This window comes from Typopeltis vanoorti, chromosome 13, assembly GCF_054136105.1.
Source record: "Typopeltis vanoorti isolate ZY-2024b chromosome 13, IOZ_Tvanoo_1.0, whole genome shotgun sequence".
NCBI classification, from domain to species: Eukaryota; Metazoa; Arthropoda; class Arachnida; order Uropygi; family Thelyphonidae; genus Typopeltis; species Typopeltis vanoorti.
The window spans coordinates 84127538-84150466 of record NC_143561.1 but is presented as its reverse complement, the minus strand read 5'-3'; positions in this window follow the sequence as shown (position 1 = coordinate 84150466).

Here is a 22929-nt window from a genome sequence, read left to right as displayed (position 1 = left end):
TTTTTTGTCAATTCATTAAATTTAATAGATACAAAGAAGATTTTCTTTTTCCTTACGAAACTGTCAAATTTATCCCGAACACCCTGTATATATATATTTAAAAAAGATTAAATGACTGAAAGCTGAGAGATAAAGTAAAAAATACTGTTTAATTAAGTATGACTAGTTTTGTCTTCATAGAAGACTTCTTCAGGTTGCACAATAAGAGGGAACTACTGCTAAAGAATAAAAAATCTATACATTAAAGCATTAGTATATTGACATTTGAAGCTGTTCTGTGTATCTCAATGTTGGAGCATGTTCATGCACTCAACATCTCGTGAACGGCAAATATGGATGACAGCGCAATGGCAGTCTGAGAGATTATAACTGAGGTTGTTAAGATATATTTGATTGAGAATGATTTCTTTGGATTCCACAATTCTTCTTTCTAGTTCATCATAGCTGCGAACGATATTTTCAGATTTGTACCATAAGACTGGATAAATGAGGTTTTCCTCATTAGCATCAACAGAATTCAGGACATGGTTCAACAGAGCAGTAGTTTCTGTTCTGCTGTATGTGACGTCTCTTTTATGTTCTTCAAGACATAATTCAAGGAATTTTTCCATCTGGCCAAAATAAGGTTTATTGCAGTTGCACCAAATTAAGTAAACACCGGGATATTCCAGGTTGTCATGTTTTTGTTTGGGCCTACTAGCAAGGAACGGAGTTTCAGAAGAGGAGTGAAAGAAGTCCAGATGTTGTATATTTTAAAATCTTTGGACAATATTGGTGAAATGGAGCTGATATATGGTAGGGATATGTAGCCTTTTTCAATTTTTGTGTCTTCAGTATGGCGAGGAAGAAGGTGGATTGAAAAGTAACAAAGATATAATAATCCTTCCTGCTGATGAAGGTAACGCCACTGTCATGAATGCTGAAGATTATAACAACAAAATGTTCCAATTATTACAAACAGATACTTACTCGATTCTTGACAGAGATCCAACTCGTGAACAAACAACCTTCTTAGAACCACTACAGAGTTTCCCAGAAATATTCCATTATTTCTTCGTTCACTTCATCGTTTAATCCCTTGATTATATGGATTACCAAAAATCCACTAAGACCAATTGTAGAAGGCATTGATTCACCTACTTATAAACTCTCAAAGTATTTAGCAAAATCACTGAAGTGCTTATTTGGCTTGACATCTTCTTTTATCAAAAATTCTGTTGATGTTGTTTCAAGTGTAAAAAAAACATAAATATTCAAAAAGAAGAAATTAAGGCTAGTTTTGATGTCTCCCTGTTCACAAATGTACCTACAGAAGTTCTTATTCTGCTAAAAGATAAATTATCAAAAAAGTTATGTTTTTATTAACTCATTATATTAATTCTGGCTATTTCCAGTTTAAAGACATTATTTACAAACAAAAATCTGGTTTAACCATGGATAACCTGTTATCGCCCATACTGGCTAATCTATATTTGGAAATCTTTTGAAAAAAAAAAGCTATCTCCTTTTTTCCTTTGAAACCAAAATTGTTGAAGAAACCAAAATATGTCAATGACACCCTCTTAATCTGGAGCCACGGTCCTAATCTCCAAAGAATTTCCTTGACCACCTCAACAGGCAACACCCAGAAATAAAATTTGCTGCAGAATTGGAGACTGATTCCTGGATGTCAGACTCGTATTCCTGAGAAATTAAAAATCTCAATTTACAGGAAACCAACTCACACTAACAGATATCTCCATGCACAGTCCCATCACTATCCACCTCAAAAATTTGGTAGTATCTCTACAGTAGGCAAATATGCTCGCTTACTCCTGTGTGAAAAAGAAGATATTAACAAACAGCTTCAGTTTCTTCTTACTGCTTTCAGCAAAATGGTTATCTGAAACAAACAGTTAATAAGTTACTTTTCAATCTACATCCTTGCCATACTGAAGATAAAAATAGTGAAAAGGGCTACATATCCCTTCCATAATATCAGCTCCATTTTGCCAAAATTGACCCAAGTTTTTAAAAAATACAACATCTGGTATTTCACTCCTCTTCTGAAACTCTGTTCCTTGCTAAGTAGGCCCAAGCAAAAACATGACAACCTGAATCCTGGCATTTATCCAGTGGTGGACTACGGAAGTTTTAACAAAGGGCTCGCATCGTCGAGCAAAAAAAAAAAAAAAGTAGTCTAACTTAGCCGTCTAATACTTCTAATGCAACTTTGTAGCGCTTCTGACAGATATGATAATTCCTGTAGGATATCAATCATTAACGCTAGATCTTTTAAAAATTCCAAATTGAGAAGTAGGTTTAAAAAGCCTTTATATTTATCGTTCGATGCAAAATGTTTGCATAAAGCTGGGTAATTTCTCCACAAAGCAAGAGCCATTCGTAAACTGCAAGCTGTCGTGGTCCAAACACACAGCCGATCTTTAAAATTCCGATACCAAGGTCTTTTGCAATCGTAGTTAATTCTTGTTGATTTTTTGGTGATTGATGATAAAAAGCATATAATTTATCCATAAATATTTCAAAATGATTTATTTCTTTAATGTTTTTTTTTATCAAATCGTCTAATGCAAATTGTAAACGATGAGCTACGCAATGCCAAATCATAATGTTGGGAAATCTTTGTAGACGGTTGATTGCAACACCTGATGTTTCCTAACATTACACTACTAGCGTCATCAGAACAAAATGCAATGAGATGATTTTTTAAATAGTTATCAAAAAATCCATATGAATTTAAAGTAGCAATTATGTATTCCATGTATTCTGCGGCGGTATTTTCTAGTTCTACAAGATTATTAAACAAGAAGAACAAGGGGCTCGCAAATTTGAGAAAAATTTAACAAAGGGCTCACACGAGTCCCTTATAGCTTATCACTGCATTTACCGAATTTGGTACAACTGCAATAAACATTATTTTGGCCAGACAGAAAAATCCATCGAATTACGTCTTGAAAAACATAAAAGAGGTGTCACATATGGCAGAACAAGAGCTAGTGCTCTGTTGAACCATGTCCTGAATTCTGCTGACACTAATGAAGAAAACCTCATTCATCCAGTCTTAGGGGACAAATCCGAAAATATCTTTTGCTGCTATGATGAACTAGAAAGAAGAATTGTGGAATCCAAAGAAATCATCCTCAATCAAATACATCTTAACAGCAACCTCAGTTATAATCTCTCAGACTGCCATTTTTGCATTGCCATCCAACTTTGGCGTTCATAAGATGTTGAACGCATGTGCACGCCTAACAACGAAGAGATACACAGAACAGTTTCAAATGTCAATACACTAATGCTTTAATTAGTATAGATTTTTTATTCTTTTGCAATTTTTGTTGATTGTTCCCTCTTATTGTGCACCCAAAGATGTCTTCTATGAATACAAAACTAGTCATGCTTAATTAAACAGTATTTTTTACTTTTTATCTCTTGGCTTTTAGTCATTTAATCTTTTTTTAAAAAATATGTCTCTCAGCCAAGTAAATCTGTTATGCCATATAAGCCTTTTACTATACCAGATGTAAATACAAATTTGAGAGAATGTTTATGGAATTATAATAACATGAGTTGTATATGTTGAACCATTCTTCCTTCAACATGACCACTTCATGTACCCTGTTGAATATACATGCATACAGGTCTGGCTTGCTGCTATTGTTTTACTTTGTTCCATAGGTATTCTACTGAGTTGAGATGAGAACTGTGGGTGGTCACTAAGTTTTCCCATTTTCCTGATGTGACAGTAGCACCTATAGTACTACATAGTGTCGTTATACTGAAAGAGATATGAATTCTTCCACAAACCTGCATTAGATTATCCAGTAGACATTGCATGTTTTTTGGTGTTCATCCTTCCAGACTACAACCAAATATCCATGTTAGGAAAAACAGCTTCAGACCCTTGCACGTAAGATCTGTCACCAAACTTCACCTTGGATGATGAACAGGCTTGCCTGTCATGTCAGAAAAGGGTGTGGCATGATTTCATCATCACGAACCATGGGCTCACTGCCCACTGGTGTCCGATGCCTCCTTCACTATCTTCTTTCACCTTTCTTTGTCCAGTGCACAGTGTTGCAGTTTCTGTACATCCATTCCACACCAGTCCTTTACATCCTCTATCCATTCTCTGTATGGTCTACCTCTTCTGTTTACACCATCCATAATACCAAACATCAATGCCTTTATCTTCTGGTTCTCACCCATTCTGCAGATGTGTCCAAATAATTGCAGCTTCCATTTTATAATCTTCTGCATTAGATTCTCCTTTGATTGTATCTTCTGACAGAGCTCTTCATTTGTGATTTTCTGTAGCCATCCTATTCTTTGAATATTCCTGTAATCAGCTCTTTCAAATGCCAAAATTCTTTGTCTTGATTCCTTATTTATTACCCACGTTTCAGATCCATACAGTACACCACTAAAGATGCATATTTCCAGCACTCTTAGTTTTGCTTGCATAATTACTTTACTTTTCCAGATATTATCCATGACCTTCAGATTTGTTGTTCCCTCGGCAATCCTGATCTTTATTTCTTTTTTACAGTCCAAATCATATGTCATTTTACTTCCCAATTATGTGAACTATTCTACAATTTCTATATCAATTCCATCCACTTGTACCTTTTGTTTCATGTTCTTATCACCAAATACCATTGCCTTTGTATTTTCCAAGTTCATAACAAGTCCAAATCTCTTTCCTTCCTCATTTAACAGTTTCAATGTTTTTTTGTAGTTCCCTTTCTTCTTCTTTCATAATAACAGTGTCATCTGCAAATCTCGGATTGTTAATTCTCATCCCATGTACTGATATTCCTTTTGCACCTTCCTTCATTTTATCCATTGCTCTTTCCAAATGTGCAATGAAAATGTTTGGCGATATTGGGTCTGCCTGTCTGGTACCTCTGCTTGTTCTAAACCATTTCCCCAAATCTTCACTTATTCTAACTGCTGCAGCTGCATTCTTGTAAACGTCTCTTAATATAACTATTACTTAGTTTTCTATCAATTCCATAGGATTCTAGCACTGCTAATGTCACTTTCTGGTCGATACTTCAAATGCCTTTTGAAAATCTTCTTGAGTCTTCGGACTCCTTGGAGGTGTCACGAATAATAATAATAATAATAATAAAAATCAACAAAGCAGGTATATATATTTTGCCTTTTTCATCTTTAATTGTGGTCTGTTTTGGTTGCCACTTCCTATTAATGGTTTTAATCATTTTGTATACCTCTCTAGTTTTATGCTTTCCATAGTGCTGTTCTATATTATTGCATTGGGCTTCGAACCATTTCATGTTATCCATTCTGACTGCTTTTTTGACCTCATTACACTTTCTTCTATACTGCTCCTCTATTTGTTCTGATATATCTCTTCTTCTTTTCTTTAACATTCTCTTCTCGTGTACTAACTCAGTGTAATCCACTTCTTCTTAATCTTCTCTTCTTCTGATACTGTTTCTTCAACTGCATCTTCTATTGCCTTCATTATTTGAATTCTCTTCTTTGTCCACACTTTAAAGATAATCTTCTAACACTGTTCTGTACCTTCTTCCTATTTCTGCTTCACTTATTCTTGCTGTGTCTCTTCGTTTCTGATGATGGGGTTTATAATTTCTTTTTAATTTCAACTTCATGTTTGCAATCACTAAACCATGATCCGAGTCTGTATCCACTCCTCGAAAAGTTCGACACTGCTGTACTGATGTTATCCATCTTCTTTTAATCATATCAATCATGTTCTTAGTTTTCCCATCATTTGATCACCATGTCCATTTTCTACACTCCTTTTTCTGGAATCTTGTGTTACAGATCATCTCGTGGTTCACAGCAAATTCTAACATTTTTTCCACCTCATTAATTTCTTTCTCCAAAACCATATTTTCCCATGACACTCCCAACCATCATTATCTATTCCAACTTTGGCATTCCAATCTTCTTCAATAATTAGTACATCTTGCTTTGGTATTGTTTCTATTGTCTCTGTCAGATCTTTGTAGAATAAGTCAATATCTTCATCTGTGCTGTCAGATGTGGGTGCATATATCTGGACTATTGATATATTAAATGATTTTACTTGAAATCTTGCTACTATGATTCATTCATTGACTGGTTTGTAACCTAACAGTGCCTCTCTAGCTCTTTTGCTAAGAAGGAAACCAACTCTTGCTTTGTGCCATGCCCTGACCAATATGACTTCACATCCATTTATCTCTCTTGATGATGTCCATCGCATCTCCGCCAGTCCTAGTATATCACATCGATATCTCTTCATTTCCTCGCAAAGTAATTCTAGTTTTCTGACATCCAAAGTGTCCATACATTCCATGTTCCTACTGATAACAGTTCTGTTAGTTTGTTTCCTTTCGGTATTCCACTTTTTGGTCCAACACCAATCGCTTGATTTGTATCGCTGACCTTGTTCATCTAGGCGATGTCCGAGCTGGCATGTTTTATCTTTGTTCATATAAACATCAGATAACAAGCCTGTTTTTTCTTTATGGCTAGAGCATCGACACTCATCTGACAAACCCTCCTCCTTTATCTAGGCTTGGGACTGTCATGAGATCCCTAAGGATCCTATGATGGAGCTGTGGCATGATTTGCTGACTTTGTTCAACAGATCAGTTATGTTCTTTATTCTGTAGAGTGTGTTATTCATTGCCACAGTTAATATTTAGCAAATGTGGAGGTGCCCTTTTATAGAAACCAAGATTCTGAACTTCTAAGATTTCCATATCACCTTTTTTTGAGCATTGTGGTACTATATTAACTTCCTTAGTCTTCCTCTGCATTTCGTGTTGAGATGACATCCTCACATTTCCATCAACTAATATGTTACCTATAGTTGATTGTGAGTGATGTAGTCTTGTACTAGATGTCATAAAGCGATAGATCGCTGAGATGTATTCCATGATAGCACTCTTTTGAAGTCCATAGTTATTTTCCTTGTGCTGTTTATCGTATATAAATGTATGTGGTCTTCTTTAGGGCATATGTTTGATTTATATTTTTATGTACATTCTGACAGTGAAACATCATAAATAAGCCTATCATATATTATGCCATGATTGGGCTAAGGGTTAGATAATCTTGCTCTACGTACCAAACTCAGAACTCTTTCACGCCACTTCGGACCTTCAATAAACAGGTTGGTAGGTTGTCTTGCTCTGGATGATTTTGTTCTGTGAAACCTACCAATGTGTAAACTTATTGGTATTAAGTACCATGAGTGGACTAAGGTTAGATAATTCAGTTTTCCTACTCTAGAGACCAAACATGATACCTGTTTCAAGACACTTCAGGTCTCCACTAAACAGGGTTGTAGATGCATGCTGAGCAGTGAAAATTGTCAGCAGCTTCGAGTATTTATTTCAACATAGTACATAGTGGTAACTGAAATCTCAAGTACAAACCATATAATTTGATTCCTAAAATTGTCATAAAGCAAAATGTTATGAATGGTGGCCTTTTCCATATACTTAAATATCAATCATTATGTCACCATTATTTAACATAATGGATTTAACATTATTTAATATTGCATGGTAAAAATTTATTCCAGTCTTCTTCTTCTTCCTAGCATTATGTCCCGCTTGGTGCAGGGTCTGCTGTTTTGCATTTGGTGTTCCATTTCATTCGGTTTGCAGCATCTATAGGTCTGACACCCATGGCCCGCATATCTTCTTTTAGACTGTCCATCCATCACTTTTTTGGGCATCCTTTAAGTTGTCGGCCATCTGGGCTAAGTGTAAGGGGGGGGCATCCTGTAACAGATTCCTTGTCAGCCCATATCATTGTAGGTATGCTTCCCTCATCTTCTCTGGAATTGGGGCAACACCAAGGGTTTTCTGGATGTCATTCATCATTTGTAATATGGTCTAGTCGAGTATATCCTAGTGTCCATCGGAGCATCCGCATCCCCATAACATGTAGTGCCTGTTCATGCTGTTTTATTACAGGCCAGCATTCTGCTCCATAAAATGCAACTGGTTGGATGACTGTAATAGATTTTGAATTTGAGATGCCAGGATATTTTCTTGTGGCGCAGGACTCCAGTGACCTGATGCCATTTCAGCCAAGCAACATTAATGTATGTTCTGGAGGATACTACTGTCAGACATCACATGGGATCCAAGGTACTCAAAGTTAGAAGTCTTAGTAAGTTCAGTACCATTGACTAGAATTGTGCCATCTGTTTGGGTGCTACATTTTAAATATTTAGGTATAATTTCTGGGGTCTGCATGGTTAGTCTAGTGGCTTTGCGCATTGCAGCCACATGCCTGGGTTGCAATGCATGTCCTAGGTTCGATTCCCGTCGACGTTATAAGGAGCTTAAGGATCTTCTTCAGCCATAGCCAAGTTAGCCGGTCTTGGGCAGCAGGGTTTTTTCCACCAGTTTATCTACTGTTTTTCATCCCTTAGGGGATGCAGCAAGGAGTGATGAACTGGCTGCATTAATTTTGTTGTGAACTCCCCTCATTAGGGGACTCTACCCATCCTAAAGGGATGGATGAGATCAATCAATAATTTCTGGGAAAATTCCCATGTTACTCCTCTAAGTAAATATTAATTTTATGGCTATTTAGCATATTTTTGTTTAGGAGTGCCCCTGTTTATAATGTCATTGGCTTTTTACTCAATTTTAGGGCATTACTGAAGTTTTACATAGATATATGAAGAACATACCTTTGCAGGATGTTGCTGGTCATCTTCTTATTCAGTGGCGTGTGGTGATATATATTCATCTGCTGTTAAAGGGAGGAATTATGATTGAAAGGAAGGGGGTTTGGAAAAAGTGGGATAGAACAATGTGGAAGAATTATTGGTGAGGCAAATTATTAAGGGTGGGTAGAGAATACTTTGGGAGGGGGGGTGAGAATAGAAGCTATTTTCTGGAGAAGGATATGATGGAATAAGATCAGGGGTGGGAGTAACAGGGTGTGTGAGCTGTTTCGATAGTGTGTCATCTTCGGAGCTTGTGGGGCAAGTGGAGGCTATGTCATGTCAGCTTGGTGTATCTGTGTTATTTCCTATTGGTCAGAGTCGTGACCTAATTTTTATGTTATGCAGCTTCCAACACTCAGATATTATGTAGGGTCGGTGGACGTTTATTGAGTTTTTGTCACATTTTATAGCTATGGTTTCCGATATTCTGAGCATTGTTTTGTTATCTTGTATGTTATGGCCTTGTTGATTTGTGGGTTATATTTCTTTTCAAGGTCGTGGACTGCTGTTTCTGTTTTCCCTGTACTTTGTATTCTGTTTTTCTTTTAGTTGTTGCATTTTTTTTTTAAATTGTTTAAATGTTCTGGAATAAGGATGTAACAGTCACAGAAGTGTTCTTGTAGTCTTGCCCATAAAGACCTGATAGTAGAATCTGTGTAGGTGACATTACAGTCTTTTTGGCAAGGAAATTTGTAAACATTGTGGTATTCTAATATTTCTTTGTGTGTGTGAACCTGCAAAACTACAAAATCTCACATGCACAAAGAAATATTAGAACACCACAATGCTTACAAATTTCTTTGTGAAAAAGCCACATTGATTTGGTGATATAGTAACGATGTCTCTTAAATGGGCATCAATTATACATTCAAAAATCTTCATGGTGTGGCAGAGGAGGCAAATGGGGTGGTAGTTAGTGTAGACAATGTCACCTTTGCCTTTCCAAATAGATATTGTAGTGCTAGTCTGACAATCAGATGGGATCTTGTTTTCCTTGATGTTTTCTGGCTTCTATAGGGATATCATCAGGCCTGGTCGCCTTGTGGTTTTTCACAGCACGGATGGCATTTGCAACCTCTGTGGGTGTGATAAGTGGTACAGTCCCAAGAATAGGATCAGCAGTGGGAATTGGTGGATGCAGATGCACTTTGTTACATATTGCATAGTCTGCTGGTTTTTGCAGCAGCTGTTCTTCTGCATCTTTGATATGTATATGGCTGATGTCTGTTGCGGCATGTTTGAATTTGGCTAATCTGTATATGTTATTAGCTCTTTTAGGTTTGTCCAGGCAAACGTACAAGTTGTGGTAGTACTCAGCTTTTGCTGCTGCTACTTCTCGTTTAGCAGTTGTCTTGAGTTGGCAGTATTGAGTGAGGTTATCATCAGTTCTAGATTATATATAGCCAATTCTAGTATGTGTCTTTCTTGGCCTTCACTATGTGCTGGGCATTTTCATAACACCACCAAACTTGTTTGTCTATGAATCTGCAGCCTGATTTAGTTGCAACTAGAATTTTCTCAGTGCTTGCCTGGATTTTCTTGATAGTCTCATTCCATATTTCTCTGGCTGTGTGGCCAGTTTCTATTTTGAAACATCAGCATCTATAAGTTGCAAATGGTTAGCAAGTTTCCACCATTTAATTCGTTCAGTAGATGTTATTAGTTGCCTAGGTGGTCGATGCTGGCGAGCAATATTGTCAAATAGAATGACCTTCGAGTCTATCACTAATTTCAGGTCTCTTCTCCATATAATCCAGTAATCAATTTGTGTTTCATGGCCATCATTGTAATAAGTGATGAGGTGAGATGGTGTTTCCTAAAAAATGTTCCAGATCACATGCTTCCGTGCATTTCAAGATGCATTCACCTAAATTATTGCATGTCATATCCACAACTGCCATGTATACAGTCAAAACCATCTCAAGAATGACCAACATAGCCATTTAAGTCTCCACCAATAATTAGTTGTTCATCAGATTTGGCATTGATGGTGTGGATGTATGTTTCCAAGTCCATCCAAAATCTGTCATGCTCTTCAGCTGGGCATCCTGGCTAAGGTGTGGTCTCTGTGGCAATCCAGATGCTCCTATGATCAGAGATACGGCCAACTTCAGTAATGCAGTCCCATAGGTGTATATAAACTGCAATGGTTACTCCATTTCGACCAGTTGTTCCATAGTATAAGATCTTATATCCTTTGCCAATATCACAGGTTTTTTTTTTTTTTGCCCCTTTCCATTTTGTTTCTTGGATGCAATGATGTCAACATGTCTGTGCTTGAGTATATCAGCCAATTTGCAGCTTTGTCTGGTTAGTGTTTATTGTTGCAAATAGAGAGATATGGCCTAGCTTCTTTGGCTTGCAGGAAAAATTTACTTCAGTAAGTTTTAAATATTGTAATTAGTATTTAAATGGAATAATAGAATGAGAAAATTCAAACTTTCAGTGCTACACTTTATATATAAATATCATAACAGCAAGAAGTCAGCTAATATTTTGATGGCTAAAACAACAGTAAACCACAATAGGTGCAGCTAACATTCACTTGAAGTAATATAGGTCCATATCTAATCTGTGCATATGAATAAAGATAACTTATAAAAGAGCTTTATAAAAAGAAAAGCAATATTTTATTTTAAACATATATATATACATTTATAGGTGTTTTTGTGTGTGTGAGAAAGAAAGAAAAAAAAGATTATGCATGATTGTCAGTCCTGGTACCATCACGCATCTTTGCATGCATGTAACAGAGCTCTTGGAATATCATTTTTACAGATTAAAAAAAAATGCCATAGACAAAGTATTTCATTTATTTTTCTGTGTGTGCATCTTTCTTCAAATGATTGCTTCAAGATTAATGTCAAATGAGGAAAAAAAAATTGTATTGTAACATAAGCATGTGTATACACAATTCAGGAAGTCTTATCAGGGTGCTTAAATTATAGAAAATGCAAAATTTACATTGATTCCTTTTGTTCTAGTAAGAAAGGAAAATGACTATTCTCTATTTGGTTATTTTCACTTTTTAATATATTGCTTTTATTCGGCTGAAGCAGTCTTAATTGGCGTATTTCCAACAAGCACCCATTCAGAAATACGTTGATAATCATCAAACGTGTGGACAGACTTATGTGTTCGTCGAACATGTTGTTTATTTTTTAACGGTATATATTAGAACACAGAAACTAAGTAAATAATTAATTTATTAACTTATTGCTGATATTTCGCTGGTGTTATAACCAGCATCTTCAGAGCACAAAAACACAGTTTGTCACAATACGGCGGACTATAACAACATGGTGTAATCAACGGACTAGTTAAACAAAATTGTAGCAGCAACACAAAGACTAGAGTCCTGATTTTTGGCGCCCTCTATCTGAAAAAAAAAAATAGTTTTTTCTTAAGATGACTGTCTCCCAGATCTTAGGCAAGTTAATACAGCCATATTTGTTGAGATTTAGAGTGTGTTTCAGGGCTTCTGTCGCCTCTAAGAACAATCTCTCCGACTTGTAAGAGCTTCTGTGTAGTACTTTTGTGTTTTTCCAGTTGATCCTGTGTGCAGGGGTATCGAGAGCATGGTCTGCTAGGCCCGACTTGCCATAGTGATAATTCCGGACTATCTTTTGTGTTCGCTGATGTGGATGTTCACAGTTATTCCTGTTTGACCGTAGTAGGCTTGATTACATGAGCAGGGTACTTGGTAGACTCCTGGATGTGATAAAGGGGGAATGCTGTCCTTGGGTGAGCGGATAAGGGTTGCTAATTCGCTACATGGTCTGAATGTAGTGCGTAGTTTATGTTTATTAAGAATTCTTGAAATCTTATTGGATGTGCCTTTAATGTATGGGATGGTGACTGTTTTGTTGTAGTTCTCTGTGGTGGATGGTGGGAGGGGTTTCTTAGGAGCGTTTAGTATTTTGTTTATCTTATGTGGATTATAGCCATTGGCCAGTAAGGTATGGCGTAAGTGAGCCAGTTCAGCAGCAAGAGCATTGTTATTGGAACAGATTGCTCTTGCTCTATGGGTTAGCGTTTTTAAAATGCCATATTGTTGAGAAGGATGATGGTGTGATTGTTTGTGTAAGTGTCTCCCTGTATGTGTGGGTTTTCTAAAAACTGAAAATGATAAGGAACCATCTGGAAGACATGATAAGTGTATCCAGAAAGGGCAGACAGTTGATAATCATCCATAATATGTGAAGTCCTAGAGGCAGCAAGACATAATTCTGAAGTGGAGAGGGAAATTTTTTTTTCAACCTGGATAGACATAACTAGGCTAACATTCATAATGAGGGAATCCCAAGACCTCCAACATTGACATGGAAAATTACTAATCGCATGTTTTGTGAGGGAGACGTAGCCGAACAGACTATTATGTGTTACTGCATCAAATACAATCATGACACTTTTTTTTTTTTTGGAATCAGCAGCATATTTAAAAACTAACCAAATCTCATTAAATATGGTTGTGTGCAACTCTCCAATTCCCTTTATTAGTTCCTCAAATTCTTGAATAACAATATAAGAATTTTAGTTCCTTTCTAATAGTTATAACTCTAAATAATTATTTTGAAAATTTCAAAGTTATTATTTTATTAATCATACTTTGTTTCCTTTGCTGTTTTATCAGAGAAATAATTAGAAGGTATTTATAATTTAAATGAAAAAAAAATTCAGCAGTTCTAGTATATGAGCTCTTCTTTTTTATAATTAGCAGCTAGAAGCAACATATTAGATGGCATAAATTCAGATGAAGACAATTACTACAGATAACAAAGCTTCATATTGGACCAGGTTTTAGTGGAGGTAAGACTGTTCATAATCCACAAAAAAATGTCTGAAAAAATTACAAAGTTTATATGATGATGGTGAAGAAAAAGACACCAGATTTTGCATCTGCTGCTGCATTCTTTAAGGATGCATAAATTATTTCTTGATATATACCTTTATGATCTATAATGTTTAAAATATATTGTATACTCATTTTATATTTTGATATGTAACGATTAAGATTAAAATATTTATTTTTTAAGTCTTAGAAATTGCTCTTCCTAGATTTAGCAGAAAATCCAATTTTAAGTATCATGTAGATTCAAAGCAAAAGTTTACTAAAACATGAAATCAAAGATTTTCTTTCATCTGGAAGTACAAGATCTTATTTTGTATTATTTAGATGGCTTCTTATATTGCTACAACTTTAGCAGTATTATCTCAATAATAGAGCAAGTATGTATTATATATATATATATGAAAAAATTAATCATGCCTGAATGAGTGCATGTGTGTGCATAGGGGGGGGTTGGGAATTGATGATACTGATGTTTTGCATATTAGCAACACCCACTATGTTTGTCACATCACACACAAAGTAGGTAATTCAGCTGTTGAACTCATCAGTACTGTAAATACAAGTTCCATAACATGCTGATAGCTATGTGGTTCCCATAGTACTACAAAAAAAAACTGTCCAGTTTTTCCACCTGCACACTACGAGGGTGGTCTGAAAAGTTCTCGGCCTCAACCATAGATGGCAACACTATCGGGAAGTTTTTTTTTTTCTAAGTTGGTACATCTGTCATAAGCATCCATGTGAAATTACAAATCATTCTATCAAGTAGTTTGTTTTATACAGCTGTCTGAAGCAAAAATGTTGTCTGCATCCCTTGAAATGGATAAAATTGAGTATCGTGCAGTTATGAAATTCTTTGTAAAAGTTTAACGCCAAAAGAAATTCATTTGATGTTCATAAAAATTTATGGACACTCTTCTCCTTCATCTTCGACAATTAAGAAATGGGCTGCCGAGTTTAAACTGGGCTGTACCAGCCTTGAAGATGATCCACGTGAAGGATGTCAAAAAGTGTAACAACACCAGAAATCATCGATCGAGTGCATGATATGGTACTGGATGACTGGCGAGGCAAAGTGCATGAAATTTCTGAGACTATAGGCATTTCAAAAGAACATGGAAGATATAATTTGCATGAAGAATTGCAAATGAAAAAGCTTTGCGCAAGATGGGTGCCACGCTTGCTCACAGCAGATCAAAAACGCATTCACATGAAAATCTCTGAACAGTGCTTGGAGCATTTTAACAAGAATAAAACTGATATAGTGCATTGATTTATTACTATGGATGAGACTTGGATTCACCATTACACACCAAAATCCAAACAGCAGTCAAAACAGTGGACAGAAGTTGGTTGTTCAGCGTCAAAGAAGACAAAGTCGGTTCCATCGGCAGGAAAGGTCATGACATCGGTGTTTTGGGATGCTAAAGGCCTTTTGTTTATTAATTATCTGGAAAGGGGTAAAACAATAACCGGGGAATATATTCCGATCTTTTAACCAGACTAGACAAAAAAATTCGTGAGGAAAGATCCAGTTTGCAGAAGAAAAAAAATCGTCTTTCATCAGGACAATGCACCTGCCCACAAAGGTGTTTTGGCAATGGGAAAATTAAGAGATCTGCATTATGAATTGTTGGAACATCCACCCTATTCCCCAGATTTGGCTCCCTCTTCTGTCTCTTCTCAAAACTAAAACATTATCCTGTCCCTGTAGTGGTTCTCAGATCTTACTGAGAACCACTACAGGGACAGGATAATGGCACTGGAGCATTACTGGAATAAATGTATCAGTCTTAAGGGAGATTATGTTGAAAAATAAAAATAATTTTTAAATTATAAATTCGTTTTTTCATTGTTAGGCCGAGAACTTTTTCAGGTCACCCTCGTATATCCATGTTTGTAGCTGTCAAACAATATATCTAAGGATTCATTCAGAACCTTATATTTTTTATTCTTATGACCAATAGTTTAAGGATATAGCCTGATTAGCTTACCAGTTGTCTTCCTGGTTTGATTGTTAACAACAACAAAAAAAAACCCCAATCCTTAAATTGACATTTTCATCAGATCTAGTTGATATATATTTTTGTCTTATACTTAGCTGTCAGAAGATGAGATTCCATATAAAAATTTGTAATAGTTAGTCCAAAGTACTACAGATAACAAGCTTTATACTGGATGAGGTGTTAGTGAAACTAAGACTGTGAAACTTAATCCAAAAACAAGATGTCAGAAAAAAAAAAATACAAAGTTTATAGACGATGGTGAAGAGCACCAGATATCTTAAACCGAAATTAATTGCAGTTAATTAAACATCTTTCCACTGTGTTCGTGTGTGTATTTTGTTTTTCTGTACAAAAAAAAACTATCCAGTTCCATCTTTAGGCCCAAATCAAATAATGCATTTAAGGATGTAACCAGATTTAATCCTGGTTTAATTCTTAAAAAAAAAATTACTCTGTTATAGCACAACTACATTTCAGTTTTAAATTGCTGATAACAAGCCCCAGTACTATCTTTCCCCTTCCCCATTTACAAAATTAAGTTTCATGTTCATTCCCACAATATTTTGAAAATGATAGCATCTGTAGCTTGGTTCATCTTTGCTGAATGTTATTGTTGTATTACTGAAACAAAATTGCAATTTTTATTACTCTTTTATTAGTTTTTATTTTGAGAGGGAAGAAGGTGGTTATTGGCCTGATGAGATTCCATATAAAAATTTGTAATAGTTAGTCCAAAGTTACATAAACATAATGTATTATGTGGGTAACATGCCAAGACTACAACAGATTTTCAAACACTCGAATGTTATACTGGCATCGCTTGGCCCTGATCATACTTTCTGATAATCTGATGATGAGTAATGATGCAAAATACCAGAATTACTAGCATGATGTTATGGTTGAATGCACTGGTCTGGCCTGCAACTTGTGTATTCTAGTTTTGTCCCCAAGGTGTGCTATTAGATTGAGATCAGGATTTTGTGCAAGCCACTCAAGTTTTTCCCATCATGTCACATTGCCATCTGCAGTATGGCATGAGTTCTTTTCCAAAAAACTGCTACATGTCAAATGGTTTTATCCTTAAAGATGCAACTAAACAAGTCCAGTTAAGAAAAAGACCTATTCCAGATCATAACTTCACAGATAGGATGACACACTCAAGCATAAGCCAGTGCCCAGACATTAACTATACTTAGGCTTCTCATCAGGTGAGAGAAAAGGATACAGTGTGAGCTCAATCTGTACCACAGACTTTCAACATTCTGTGGACCAGCCTGTAGTGTTCTTTATACTAATTGCATCTGTAGTGTGGATTACCTGGGTTGATTATTTTGACATTGGACTACTCATATTTTTGTATCTCCCCTGGTATTAGCCTCCTGTGTTTCTTAGCTTAGGCAACATGCATTTCTATCAATTGATATTGTCCACAGTTGATTTTTGAGTGATGTAGACTTTTACCAATATCACATGAATAAGCCGCTAATAAAGCATCCTCTGATAATGTTTTCTCAAAATCATAACGGAAAAGCACTTAAGGAGAAAGAAAGAACAGTTGGGGATTTTAGTCTTTGGAGAAAACAGTGAGAAGCTATTAAAAAATGGATGGAATGAAAGAGTAAGATGAGAAGTTGATAGTTTAAAGCTGAACTGCTCATGATGGTAGCAGCTATTCATGTTCTGAAGGAAAGTGAATAAAAATTATAGCATTGAAAATGTCTATGAAACAAGTGACTGGGGAAGAGAAAGAGAGAATTATCTCTTCAAGTGGATTATCCTCTTTTGGATAGTATCACATTTTTAAGCTGTATTTCAATTTCCAAATGTGAGAACAATATTCTGAAATTACATAAATTTTGGATTTATATAATGTTAGTAGTTGCATTAGTGAGAATTGGCATCTTGAATGGAAGGAGACACCAAGCTTTTTGGAGGCTGTGGATGTGATATGTTTGTGCAAGGAAAGGCTAGCAGTGCAAGTTAGACCAAGAATTAACCTGATTTTGACTGGAGATATGAGTATTTCATAACAGGCCATGTGGATAATAATGAATTAGTATATTTCATTCTAAAGTAGGAAGTGCCCAATATTAATCTCAGCATAACACATTCCCTGTTCCATTAGAAAACTGTATAGGTCCACTCATTTGTCTCAAATAATGCATACAAGTGACAAATTGTGTGACAGAGCAAGATACAAAGGCAGGGAATGCATGCTAAATGACTAGTTGCATACAGACAATGCGAAAATCCGGCAGGTTAGAATTAACCACCTTCAAGCAAGGTGTTAAACATCTGAGGTTGCTACATGAGTTATTGCTTTCTGCAGATACAGCATGCTGAGACTTATGAAACAACTGTGTTCAATGTTGTGAAAGAAAACTGTTAGGAAGAAAGCCAAGGAAGCAGATTGTGCATTCCTCCAGTAATGTGTGTGTGTGTGTTCTCTTAACTAGAGATTCAGAGTATCCATAACTAGAATGATTTGTGCCAACTGTTCTTCTGTTGAAGAATAGTTAAACATTTACCAGTTATGGATTATCCAGTCTGGTAGTATCAATAGTTTGGACCAAGAGCTCTTGTTGTGCCTGCAAAATTACTAAATTACATTATTACTAAATAGTTTAGGGAAATAACAACGTAGACTAGGATATACATTAAAATAACTTTTTAATACAAATCCAATATTTCGGCAACGTCACGTTGCCATTTTCAACAGGAACTTGTGAGCAAGACACGTGCACGTAGGCACAGCAAACAGTAAATGAGGATGATGCAGGAAGCTATTCTTTCTCCTAAAGTCCTACTGCTGTCGCCTAGCAGGCAATGTTGGTATTCTTGGGCGATTGGGCTGACGTCTTCTGATGTAGGTTTCCCAAATTTGAGGCAGTCTAATGCAGCCAAATTTGTTGAGGTTTGGATTGTTTCTTAGGGCTGAGGCTGATTCCATGAAAAGCCTTTCATACTTGTATTTACTACAGTGAATGATCGTGGCTTTCTTCCACCGTATTCTATGGTGGGTATCTGGTCTGCCAGACCAGAGTGGCTGTATTGGTGGAACCGGATGTAGTCCTTGTGTTCTGTAATTCTGATATTGGCTGTCCTGCCTGTTTGGCCAAAGTAGGACAGCTTACAGCTGCAAGGGACCTGGTATACACCAGGTAGGTCTGGGGGGGGGGGGAGGTTGGTCTTTAGTGGAGTGGATAAGGGATGCCAATTTCTTATATGGTCTGTAACAAGATTTTTGTAATTTTTTCCGAGGTGTCTCTGATATAGGGTATGGTGATGGATTTAGAGTAATCCTTGTTGTGGGGGGGGAGGGTTGTGGCTTATTGGTTTCAATATTTTTTGGATTGTTTTGGGAGGGTAGCCATTGGCTGAGAATGTGGTTTAGCTCTGTTGTGTAGTGTCTTAATGACTCCATATTGTTGTGAGGAAGGGTGGTGGGATTGTTGGTGAATGTATTTACCTGTATGGGTGGGTTTTCTATAGACTGAGAAAACCAAGGTCCCATCAGGCTGGCAGTGACTAGTGTGTCTAAGAAAGGAAGGCAGTTGTTTTTTTTCTTCTTCCAGGGTGAATTTGATTCTGGGGTGTTGGTTGTTTAAGTGTGTTAGGAAGGAGAGGAGTGCATCGGAGCCATGTGGCCAAATAGCGAACACATCATCTACATGTCGAAGCCAAATGGTTGGTTTTTGTGGGGCAGAGTTTAAGGCTTTCTCTTCAAAAGTCTCCATATAAAAGTTGGCCAAGGGTGGGGAGAGTGGAGAACCCATGGCTGTCCCCTCTATTTGTTTGTAGAATTTTCCTTGCCAAACAAAATAGCCTGAGTTCATTGTGAACTGAAATAGGGCTGTGATATCAGGAGGAAATTTAGCTTGGATTAGCTCTAGGGATTCTTTGAGTGGGATATTTGTGAATAGGGAGGAGACAACAAAGCTGACCATTACATCAGTGTATTTGAGTATAAGGTTTTCTTTGCTGGCTTTGAAGTGGGGCTGAGTTTTTTTTATGTATGAAGGTGTGTTGCCAGTATAGTGTGTGAGAGCTTTGGCGAAATGTTTAGCTAGTTTGTATGTGGGGGAATCAATGCCATCCACTATGGGATGTAATGGCACATTTTCCTTATGTATTTTTGGGAGTCCATAAATACGGGGGGGGGGGGGTATGGAGTTAAATGGTTTTAATTTGTTAGTGACTTCCACAGGCCAAGAAGTGACCTTCTTAAGGAGTCTGTGGAGTTTTCTAATTTGTGAGTTGGTGGGATTGTACTTGATAGGGAGGTAAGTAGCCCGATCTAACAATAGAGCTTTCAGCTTACCTGTATAATCCTTTTGGTTAAGCAATACTGTGGCGTTCCCTTTATCCGCTTTGGTGATTATTATTTCCTTGTTTTTCTTTAATTCCAGTAGAGATTTAATTTTAATGGGCATGTTGGCTTTAGGTGGTTTTGCTTTGGTCAGAACACAAGCCACATCCAGTCTAATATCGTTGGCGACGTGGTTAGGAAGGTGTCATATCCCGCGTTCAACTTGTATCGTAATATCCTCTGTAGGATATTATGATACAAGATATTATGATAGAGTGACATTCCAGAGAATTCCAAGTTTCCTATGCTGTGGCAACAACCTAGTAAAGTATGAACATGATATTACAAAGCATTATGTTATATTGCAAGAGCATTTTTGGAAATGGAAGTGCATCAGTTAGATGGAACAATACAGAGTTCTAATTGAACTCAATAGAGCACCTATATGAGAAGTCAGAACTTAGCTGAATGTGAGATAAGCATGTACTGCTTTTATTGACATTTAGTAGAAAGTGTACTAGGGAAGTGGCATGTGTAATTGCAGCTAATAGGCTTAAGTTTGGGAAAAATTTATCAATGTAATTTTTATAACATATACAGAGTCTGTCAAAAAAATGTATACACACTTCAGCAAAAGAAAAACCTGTATAAAAATTGTAATACTAAATGTATACAAACATCAAGGGATTAATATAAGTTACCTTTGACTTTTCCAATTACACGAGGTGCTTAAAGTGGTTACCATTAGCATCCAGACACTTATTACAGTGAACTACTGCTTGGGCAACGTTGGCCAAAGTGTCCAGTAGGATTGCTGTGCATGCTGTTTCAATTTCTTTCCGAAGGGCCACCAGTGTAGCTGGTTTTCTACGATACACTACATCCTTTAGAGCCCCTCCCCATAGGTAGAAGTCAACTGCGCCTCTTCATCCTATCCATTGTCCCTGCAAACTCTCATCGAGGTAAGCTCTCACGTCTCGGTGATGCGCCATTTTGTTGGAAGAGAAATTGATCATTCCCATAAAGTACATGAATGACATAAAATGGATATGCGTAGCATATCCATTTTATCTGGGTACTCTTCACCAGTAACAGTACCTTGAAGAATGGTCCTATTAAGCCCCTAGATGACAATCCACACCAGACATCGAGCCCCGGTAAATTAACTGCCTTGTTCACATGAACGCATAGATTTTCTGGAGCCCAGTAAACACAATTATGCCTATTCACTGTTTCATTAAGCTTAAATTGTTCTTCATCAGACCAAACCATCTTCCTCACAAACTCCTCATCCACCATGTGTTGAAACCACTCACAATACTGCATTCTTCGATCAGGATCGTCTTCATCCATTGCATGTAATAATCTTGGGATGTAAACTCTCCATTTAGCTGCTTTAAGAATGTGCCGTATGCTTACACTGCTAACTCCTATCTTGTGCATATTGTGTGGTAGACTTCTGTGGCACGTGTAAACTGTTTCAACACCATAGCTGAGGAAGCAGGACTTGTTGCTGTGTGAGGCCTCCTGGATCTTCCCTTATGCTCATCACACATGGTACCATGGGTCTCAAATTTATCAAGAATGCGTGTAATTGTCAGGTGTGTTTTAGGTTGTGTTGCAAACTCATGCCTCCATTGTCGTTGAACTTCAACATTCTAAAATTTGAAATACCACTTTAAAATGGTCTTGCGTTCCTCAAACGACAACCGTACCTCGGCCATTTTGTTTGACTGTCCTACTGGTCACATGTTGATGCTAGTATTCATGTGAGTAATGACATCTTTTGAGGGAACATCATATCATACTAGACATTGCTACCATAATTCGATCCAACTTTGAAAAAAGTCCATAGAATGACTGTTCAAGTGTGTATACATTTTTTTGACGGACTCTGTATGTTCATTATCTGTTAGACCTAATCTTTTTTTAAAATAGGCTTTGGTGATTAAAATATTTTTAAATGTTTAGTTAAAGGATATGTAGAACTTTATTAGTGACCATCATAGGGTTGTACAGGATACTATGAGAGTACTATCACAGTTAAGGTCACATTCCTCCAAATTAGTCTAGCATGTCAGTACACCAGTATTGTCAGATCTTATATTTCTGTCATTTAGGACTCTTCTAACTGCATCACTCCACCTAGATCTCGTCTTCTCTCTCAATCTTTTTTCCTGCCATCTTGGCATCAAATTGTTTTGTTAATCTTTCCCATTCTATTTAAGTGACCCATCCATCTTAGATTAGCTCTGCTTACATATACTTTCACATGTGGTTTCTAGTCAAATTCAAATGTTTCTAATTAAAATTTGAGTAAATAAATTTATTCAAATAGCCCCCCACCTTATCAGCTTTGCTTATACTGTTACCTATTTATGTTGAATTGGATTTTAACAGTATTGATGCGAACACAGATTGATAAGAAAATAACTATTTATTAACTTAAAAGCTAATATTTCGCTGGTATTATGTCCAGCATCTTCAGAGCACACAAAGTTTGTTACAATAACGAGACAACCACAATCCGGTGTAACAGTGGGGCTAGTATAAGTAATTGCAGTATGCAACACAAGACTGAAGTCCTAATTAGGCACCATCAAGTTAAAAAAAAAAAAAAAAAAAAAAAAAAAAAAAAAAAAAAAAAAAAATAGTCCAAATAGTAGTCTTTGAAAGTTTTGAAAATTAGTAGTCCAAAGTTTTGAAAAAAATAAAATAAATATTAATTTGGTTTTAGGATGACTGTCTCTCAAATCTTTAGTAGATTTATACAGCCATGCTTGTTAAGGTTTGGAGTATATTTTAAGGCTTCTGTTGATTTCAGGAACAACCTCTCTGACTTTTAGAAGCTTCTGTGCAATACTTTTTTTTTTTTTCCGGCATATCCAAAGCATGGTCTGTCAGACCCGACTTGCCATAGCAGAAGTGCTGGATATATTTTTGTGTTCACTGAGGCGGATGTCCACAGTTCTTCCTGTCTGTCTGTAGTAAGCTCGATGACATGAACAGGGCACTTCATAGACTCCTGGAT